The 8,927-nt window shown below is 43.4% G+C and overlaps 1 pseudogene; it reads right to left on the bottom strand.

Moving 5' to 3' along the window:
* Positions 1–1,329: 1,329 nt before the first annotated feature.
* On the bottom strand, positions 1,330–8,587 carry LOC133754513 (tripartite motif-containing protein 64-like; annotated as a pseudogene).
* Positions 8,588–8,927: the final 340 nt, after the last annotated feature.

Below are 8,927 nucleotides of genomic sequence, written 5' to 3'. Positions count from 1 at the left end.
TATTTTATAAACTGTCCCTCTGATGTTTGTATCAGAACCCAACCCCTGATGTTTTTATGTCTAAAACAAAAACTTTGTAGTCATGGGGGAAAAAAATAAAACTAGTCTCATCTTCTAACACCTTCAAAATCTCACCCAAAAATAGCATTCATTTTGGACATCTGATGGCCAATTTAAGAAAGAATTGACTATCACACTTAGTTGAATTAGTAGTGACTTGAGTTAGTAAATTACCTAATATCAAGCCCACAGAGCTCCCATCTGCCAATTCACTCCCCAAGATGTCCAGGACTGGGTTACGACAAAGCTAGCACCAGAAATGTATTTCTGGGTCTTCCATGTAAGTACTTGAACCATCTCCTGTTGCTTCCCACAGTGCCCATTGCCACCAAGAAGCTAGAATCTGGAGAGGAGAAGGACATGTCCCCAGGTGCTCCAATATGAGATGTGGCCATGGCAAGTGGCTCTGAAACAAATAAGCCAAACATTCCTGATGTTAGAGTAGCTTTTATTTGTTCTTTAGTCCACTTATTCACTACATTTCTCTTGTGTAATATGTCCTAAGCAGTACTCCGGTAATAGCAATACAGCACCAGGTAAGATCTTCCATTTGTAAATTTCAGATTTGCAGTCAAGCAGACATCACTAACTATCGGTTTGTTGAATTCATGTTGGAGGTTATTGGTGATGTTGGATGTTATGCGTAGAGTGTGTAGTAAGAGAAATCACTGTGGTCTCTACGGTCACGAAGTGCTTCCTGAAAAATCTTTGAGCAGATACGTGATGTATGATCAGGACAGGTTGAAGTGCTTGCCTGTCAGGCACTTGCATCTACCCCAAAAGGCTAGATTTGAAGAGAAACTTTTGCAAATTTGTTTTATTTAGTAAGCTGAGAGAGATGACACTTCACTCTTCTACCAAGACATAATCAAATATGAGAATAAAAGGCTTTCTGCATGCGGATGTGCCTGGGTAGCATTCAACTAAATGGAAAAACAAGACCCCAGAAGCCACATATTCCAGCATTTTACTAGCATAAACTGTTTAGAATATACAAATCACAAAGAAAAAGCAGAAAAGGAATTGTCAGGTGATGGAGTATGAAGAAGTATGCCCAGGGGGACTATATTGAGTTTCTTTGCAGGGTGGTGAAAAAGTACTGGGATCAGATAATGATGAGAGTTGCAAAGCTCTTTATTAAAATAAATTTTAAGAGAAAAAGTTCATATATTCATTGCAGTTGTATGTTGCATGTTTTATAACCATGCTCTAATTATGATTACACTGTGCTCATTAAGTTACAGTGTGCTCAAAAACAATCCTGATGTCTCACATAAAAACATCCAGGACAGTAGTTTCCTCTGTATGGGGTTCACAAAGACATTTCATGGGGGCAAAGGCACAAAAGGGGTTCAGAGGAGAAGTAAAGTGGGTTGGAACATTACAATGTATGAGGGAACCTATGTCAGCGTCATAGAAACTCACTGTTCCATGGTCACAATCCAGAAACACCCCAACACTACTCAGGGGCATTTTCACATAGTGAGTTAAGGGTGGAACACTGGTGGAAAGGACGTAATGGTTGTTACTCTTCAGGGAGGCCAGGAGAAATGCTTCTTCGAGATTAAGAATGTCACTGGTATCACTTGTGCTGGAATCATAACAGACTCCCAAAATCCAATTGGAAGAGGATGACACATCCACCTCCAGTAATGCTTGCCAGAGGTGAAGGTCTGAGCACCCCACACAGCAAAGCTCTCTGCTCTCTGGGAATGGCTGGGGACACTGCGATGTCCTTCTCCAACTATTGCACTTCTGAGGTCCTCAGGGAGCCTTAAGTAGCTGTGGGCCACTTCCCTTCTTCAGACCATGATCCACTGCAGAAAGAGAATAATCTGATCAATGAATGTTGTTTCTATGTCCTGAATACAAATGTTTTGTGCCCATGGAATCACTTCCCTTGACTTTGCAAGGAAAACTAACGGAAGAGAGAAGCACAATGAATTGAGATTTGCTCAACTGAGAAACTGGAGGGTTCAAGTGGCTTTACAGAAAAAAAATCAAATAACAGAGAAAAATAAGAAACCAACTTGGACATATCACACACTGTGTGAAGTAGGGTTTTGGTTGGTGTGGAGTGTTAATGGTTTCAATAGTTTTGAATATACATGTTTATATTTCTTTGAAAAGAGAGACACAGAGACAGAGAAATGTTCCATCTGCTCGTTCACTCTCCAAATACCCACAGCCAGGGCTTGGCCAGGCCTGAACCAGGAGCCAGGAGCCAGGAGCCAGGAGCCAGGAGCCAGGAGCCAATCCTGGTCTGCCACATGGGTAGCAGGGATCCATATATTAGGGAAAACATCTGCTGCCTCCCAAGTGTACATTAGCAGAAAGCTGGATGGAAGCAGGAATGGGAATGAATCCCAGGCACTTTGCTAAGAATACAGGTGCCCAAGATACTTACTGCTGTGCAAATGCCTACCACTGGATAGCATGTATTGAGAGCAACCTACAACTTGTACTTTCTTGGCTAGAAAGCTGTTTTTGAGTTTTGTGTTTAATTCCATTAGTAAATAACGCTGTTTGAAATATGATACTTATAATTGGGAAATAAGCTATACATCTGAATATTTCAACATAAAACACATGTCCCAATAAGTAATATCTCTAAAGAATGTCCTGACTTCAGCTTATCTGTTCAGAACGTGGATTTCGCCCAATCTGGGTTTCAAACCTCTGCTCTCTGAACTATTGTCTAGTGCAGGCCTAACATCATTGCACTGCATTCACAGATCTCTCGTCATTTAATTGTTTTCAGAATCAGGAGATAGCATTGGAATGGGTCTGCTTTTGACAATTTCTCATTTTTGGGGTGGTCAAATCTTTCTGAGTTTATCAATGATAATAGCTACTTTAGCAGTGCATGATAAATATACTAGGCATATAGGACAAATTAAAAAATCAAGTGCCATATTCAAACTTTAAGAAATGCAGTGAGATGGGGCCAGTGTTGTAGCATAGTGGTTCAGGCTGCTGCCTATGACACTGGCATCCCATAGGAGTGCCAGTTAGTTCATGTCCCAGCTGTTCCACATCTGATCCAGGTCCCTGATAATGGCCTGGGGAAGCAGCAGAAGATGACCCAAAAGTTTGAGCGTCTGCTACCTTTGTGGAGATGCAGAAGATGCTCCTGGCTCCTGGTTCCTGGATTTGGCTGTGCTAGCCATGGTCATTGTGACCATCTTGGGAGTGAAACAACAGATGAAAGAGCTCCCTTACTGTCTCTCCCTACAAAAATTGCAGTGAACACGGCCAACATATAGTCTTGACTGCCGCACTAAGAATTGAGCATTGTATCCCTTAATCAAATCATCTGAATATCTTCCCATACTCTGCTTCTGTCAGCATGCTTATTTACAAAGTTCAGCTTTGATCACTGTAATGTGATTAAGCAAAGTGAGAAGACACAGTTTCAAAAAAACCTGTAGGATTTTCAGGAAGGTGAATGAAATAAAATGGGAAATGGCACAGGCACAAAAACAGTGAAGAAGAAGGAAATTAGGGCTGGAAGGATGGAGGCTGAGGCTCACCTTTGAAGTTGTATAGCATCTCTGTGAGTCCAGTGATGTGCCATAATGTCAGCTCTGGGTTAACCCGCTGGGGATTGAGTGTCTGTACCAGTTCTGCTCTGTAAAGAATCACACCAGGGACACTCCAGGTCAAAGGGCAATCACAGGGTCAAGACAACATTACCAGATGCAAATCCAAAGTATTTCATCAGGGATTTTCCCATTATTGGCTAATAAGAATAAATTTTATTCACTTCCTTTGGAGAAATAAAATTAGTACTTTTATCTAAATTTCACATCAAAGCCATTTGCCTCTTTCTTCTCAGACATTATCCAACCTGTGGAATGACAGTCATCCCATTCCCCCCTGTACCCCTCACTTGACTTCAGGGAAAGCAGAGATCCTGGGTAGCTTACAGAGAGCAGGGCTTTTAGGCAGAATCTATGGGAATTCAGTCGACAGACAACCCCAACAGTACAGTCAATAGGATCTGCACTGAGCCAGGAGGCTGTGAGTTTTCTACCAAGCAAGGGAATGGAATTCCAGACTGGCAGCCATGGTCCTGAGGGAGCTGAGGTGGCTGATGCCCCCATCCAGCCTGCCACTGGGACAGGCTGAGAGGGCAGGACCTGCTCACTGCTGCTCCCAGGAGTGAATCTTCCTTCCTCCTCCCCTGCTGTGGGAATTCCTCTTTCCTGTGTCTTTTTTCCCTTTCCCTCTCTCAAGGGTGGGGCCTCCTCTGGGATTTCTCAGAATAATCTGTTCATAAGGTTGGTTGGGGCAGTTCCAGAGGAAGGGGAGGAGAGAAGCTGAAACAAAGCCCAGAGAGTCAAATCATTGTTTTTGCATATGTGAATTCAGCCACATCTCATCTGGCACAAAGAGTAGAAAACCTCAGGATCCCTTATCAAACAAAATGGTAAATAGTCAGGGAGATCCAAGTTAATCACTCAAAACAGAAGCATCTGCTACATCAACAAGAGCACAAGTTTCTTACACATTGGAGATTCTCACTGTAAACTTACCTTTCTAATACACTCCCCATATCCTGCAAGAAAAAAAAATAAAAAATATTTAGTCATGAGAACTCTCTCCTCTGTGCTCTATAAAATTCTTGCTTTAGTATTTTTCAATCATGTATTTTCTTCTGGTTCTCTGCGAAGAGGTATCAGAGTCTGTTAATAACAGACTAAGAGCTGGTCCAAGAAGGACTTCCTCTGTGTGAATTCAGAAGATGGCATTCAGGGCGAAGCTGTGCAGCAATGTAAAAAGTTCTAGGTTGCAGGGTCACTCGCCCCCACTCATATTCCAGAGAGAGGTCTGACCTCTACTGACATTTATTGCAAAGTGGGGAAACCTCTGAAAATCAGAGTGCACTGGCATTGATTACCAAAACTTGCTTAGGCAAAAGTCAAGGCCTCAATGTCTTCAGAAAATACTTTTTAGTTTGGGCACCACCGTGTTTATGGAGACAGGAGTAGGGAATTTTATTTTATTTTTTTGGTCAAGGGCAATTGGATAGTGATGCCATCATACATATACATTCCAAATTAACAGCTGAGAAATAAATATTCTGCAGATTTTTTAAATTTTCTGGAGTTGCCTCGGCAAGGCCAAACCAATTGGTTTCCCAGACCTTCTATAACACTCTGATCGGACATTCAGCACCCCTGAAGGGCAATATAGATTGAAAATCAATTTAAAAATGCAACCATTTTGTGCTCACTGAGCTCCTGGATAATTTTTTCTACAGTACTTTTCTTGCTTGCACTGCAGAGAATTTTACCCAGTGTGAATTATGACAGAGGAAAGCACGCAAACGATTATCAGATTATACAGAACCAAGTGATTGGGCAAAACTAAAGATGCAGGGCAACAGACCCGAATCCTGCCGTGGAATAAGTCATGATATGTGCAGGTAATATTTTCAGGTTCTTATGACCTTGCGCAGGAAAGCACTTCTTTCCCCGAACAAGGGCTCTCCCAGCTCACCTGCAGTAACTCCAGGTCAGGCTTCCGGCATGCCTCAGCCAGCTCTCTGTATGTTTCTTTCACCTGGTGTTTCTGTTGTGTCATTCTCATCTCACTGTCCTTGAGCTGCTGGGAAATCTCCTGTGCTTCTCTGTGCAGGGCCTGCAGCTGCAGTTGCTCCTCCTCATAGAGAAGTATATGCAACTTCTGGTACTGAGCTTTTATCATCAACTCCCTTATGGACACATATTCCTGTGGAGATATTGGGTTAAAGAATACATATCCTCATGCTGAACTGGCAATATTATTTCTCCATTTGCCTGAGATACTGACACCCCTAGGATTGCCTCATCAAGTTCCTGCTGTCCCAGTTCCCATGCATCTACTTGCTAACGTGCCTGGGATGGAAGCATTGGAGGGCCCAAGTGCTTGGGCCTTTACCATCCATATGGGAGACCCTGATGAAGTTTCAGCCTCCTGTCATCCTGTGCCAGCCACTATAATTTAGGGAATGAACTAGTGCATGGATGTTCCCCTCACCCTATCTTTCAACTAAATAAAATTTTCAAAATGTACGTCTCTTCTCCAGACTTTCTGCCTCACCCATGCAAAACCTCTTGAGTACATGCAAGTCTTTTCTGTGTGTGCCTCCTGTAGGTTCTTAGCCTTATTCTCTGTTTAAATCAAGACTCACCAAAGGATCTCAGTTGTCCCCCCACCCTTCTCTTTCTCCCTCCTTTTCCGAAGCTTCTTCAGGATTTTGACCCCATCAACTATTTTGACTGTAGTGGTAACCTTCTTAATTTTGTTCTGTTCCTTTGCCTGATTCTTCTAAATAATTAAACATATTTAGGTACATTCCCCATCACACAGAGTAGTGTAGAAAGACTTCATTTCCTTCATAGATATGATTCTACTTTTCACTGCTTCTTCATAGCCATACTTAGTGCTGTCTTTAGTGCTGGAGAAGGTTGATGTAAACCTTCAGGGTTGGACTTGGAGTATCTGTGATGACCTGTCTCCACTATGCCCTGGTATACTTCTCACTACGTGTCTTAGCTGGCACAGGATTTGTGATTACTGAGTTACCATTTGAAACCACCACTTCTTCTGGGAGGAAATCACGAACTCTTCGTGGTAACCAGAATTTGCTAAAGCAGTATGGTGATTGTAAAGCATTACAGTAATTGAAAAACATCTTTTTCATTCTTACCGTGAATGAATGCGCCTTTTTAATTTCCTGTGTCACATTGTTTTTCAATTCCTGGAAACGTTCCCATAAAGTATTCATTTCCTTTAAAAGTTTTTCCTGCAGAATAATTATGAGATTTAGCCACATGGACTATATTCTTACATATTTCCCTCCCTTACTTATTGGAAATGGCAGTGGTTGTGAGAATAGTATTGAGACTACTAATGTTTTTTCTTCTGTTCTCTTTTTCTGATAATAGTAAATTTGAATAAAGTAGAGTGGTCATATTTTCCCAAGTTGACCTAATTTGAGTCTTAGATTTGGGATATTAAAGGTGGTAGAAAATTACAACAAGGCTGTCCTAGTGTAGCGAGCTCATTGGCCACCTGCTAGACAATATTCCATGTAGGCACCAGGTCATGTCCTGGCTCCTCCACTTCTGCCTCATCTCCCTTCTTTTTTTTTTTTTTTTGACAGGCAGAGTGGATAGTGAGAGAGAGAGACAGAGAGAAAGGTCTTCCTTTTGCCATTGGTTCACCCTCCAATGGCCGCTGCGGCCGCACATCATGCTGATCCGAAGCCAGGAGCCAGGTACTTCTCCTGGTCTCCCATGCGGGTGCAGGCCCAAGGACTTGGGCCATCCTCCACTGCTTTCCCCGGCCATAGCAGAGAGCTGGCCTGGAAGAGGGGCAACCGGGATAGAATCCAGCGCCCTGACCGGGACTAGAACCCGGTGTGCCGGCGCCGCAAGGTGGAGGATAAGCCTGTTAAGCCACGGCGCCGGCCAATCTCCCTTCTGATGCCTGTAAAAGCAATGGAAGGTGACCCAAATGCTTGGATATCTGACACCCACATGAAAGACCCAAAAGAGGATCCTGAGTCCCAGCTTCAGCCTGGCCCACCCTGGTCATGAGGATATTTGGGTTAAAAACCTCAAAATGGATGCTAATTCTCTCTCTCTCTCTCTCTCTCTCTCTCTCTCTCTCTCTCTGTGTGTGTGTGTGTGTACATTGGCCCTTGAAATAAGTAAATAAATTTTGAAAATAAAGAAGAAATTCCGACAGAAATTTTGAATAAAGTCAATAAAATCTACTTCCTTAGAAACAGAGTTTATGCCACTTGGCTGTGAAGCAGTCACAGTTGCAGCCCAAGCCCAAGTTTCTGCTGCTGACCACTTGCACTGCACCTGCACCAACTGCACATGTGTGGACAGTGCTTCAAAGAGACTCCCCTTCAGGACAGCCCAACCTAATTGTGCTATGTTGGCACATTGAACACCAACATGGAAGGACACATTTACATCTTGGGATTCACGGGGAAAAATCACCACCCTCACAGTCTCCATTCTCATACATTTCCAGTCCATTTCCATAAGTCCCCATCTTTCTGTCTAGTTTAGAATCCCAGAGAATCCACATGGCTCTGGAGGCATTACTCACCCGGGACCTCCTCAGCAGCACATTCCACCATGGTGTGGCCATGTGTCTTGGGCTGTGGGCATTCAGAGAGAGGCTCACAGTCTAGACTCTTGTCAGCATCATTGAGGATCCCTTCTGCTTCCATCTGTGCCACAGGGACCTGCTCCTGCAACCTGGTGACCTGGTTCAATCGGTACTGTCTGGAAGCAGCAGCCAGCTTCTTGAGCACATCATTGGTTTTGAAGTTGGTCTTCTCTGACATCTCCTTACACATGGGGCAGCACATGGGAGTCTCAGCTTCCTCCCAGCTCAGACAAAGACAAGATCTACAGAAGTTATGTCCACAGTCTATGGTGACTGGATCTAGGAAGAAGTTCATGCAAATTGGGCATGTGAGTTCCCGCTGGAAGGCTTGCAATGTGGCTGGATCCATGACTCTAGTAAGATCCTTTAAGAAACAGAAACAATAAAGTTGTTCTACCCTGATGAGAGAAAGCAAAGATCTGCATACAGTTTCTCCCCATACTTGCCCCCATAGAAAAATAGACACCATGAATGGAGACATCTTGGGTCTACAATCTGACAGAACTAAGAAAGTAATACATGTATTATGGTTGTTTAAAGTAAGAACCTGGGTGGTACTTGGCACAACAGGTTAAAACCCTGGCCTGCAAGGTCTGCAGATGCCTGGCAGTTGCATCCTGGCTGCTCTACTTCAGAACCAACTCCCTGCTGATTTACCTGGGAAGGGAGCAGAGGATGACCCGTGTCCT

This window comes from Lepus europaeus, unplaced genomic scaffold (genome assembly GCF_033115175.1).
Source record: "Lepus europaeus isolate LE1 unplaced genomic scaffold, mLepTim1.pri SCAFFOLD_129, whole genome shotgun sequence".
In the NCBI taxonomy this organism is placed as follows: Eukaryota; Metazoa; Chordata; class Mammalia; order Lagomorpha; family Leporidae; genus Lepus; species Lepus europaeus.
This window is presented reverse-complemented; position numbering and strand designations above follow the sequence as displayed.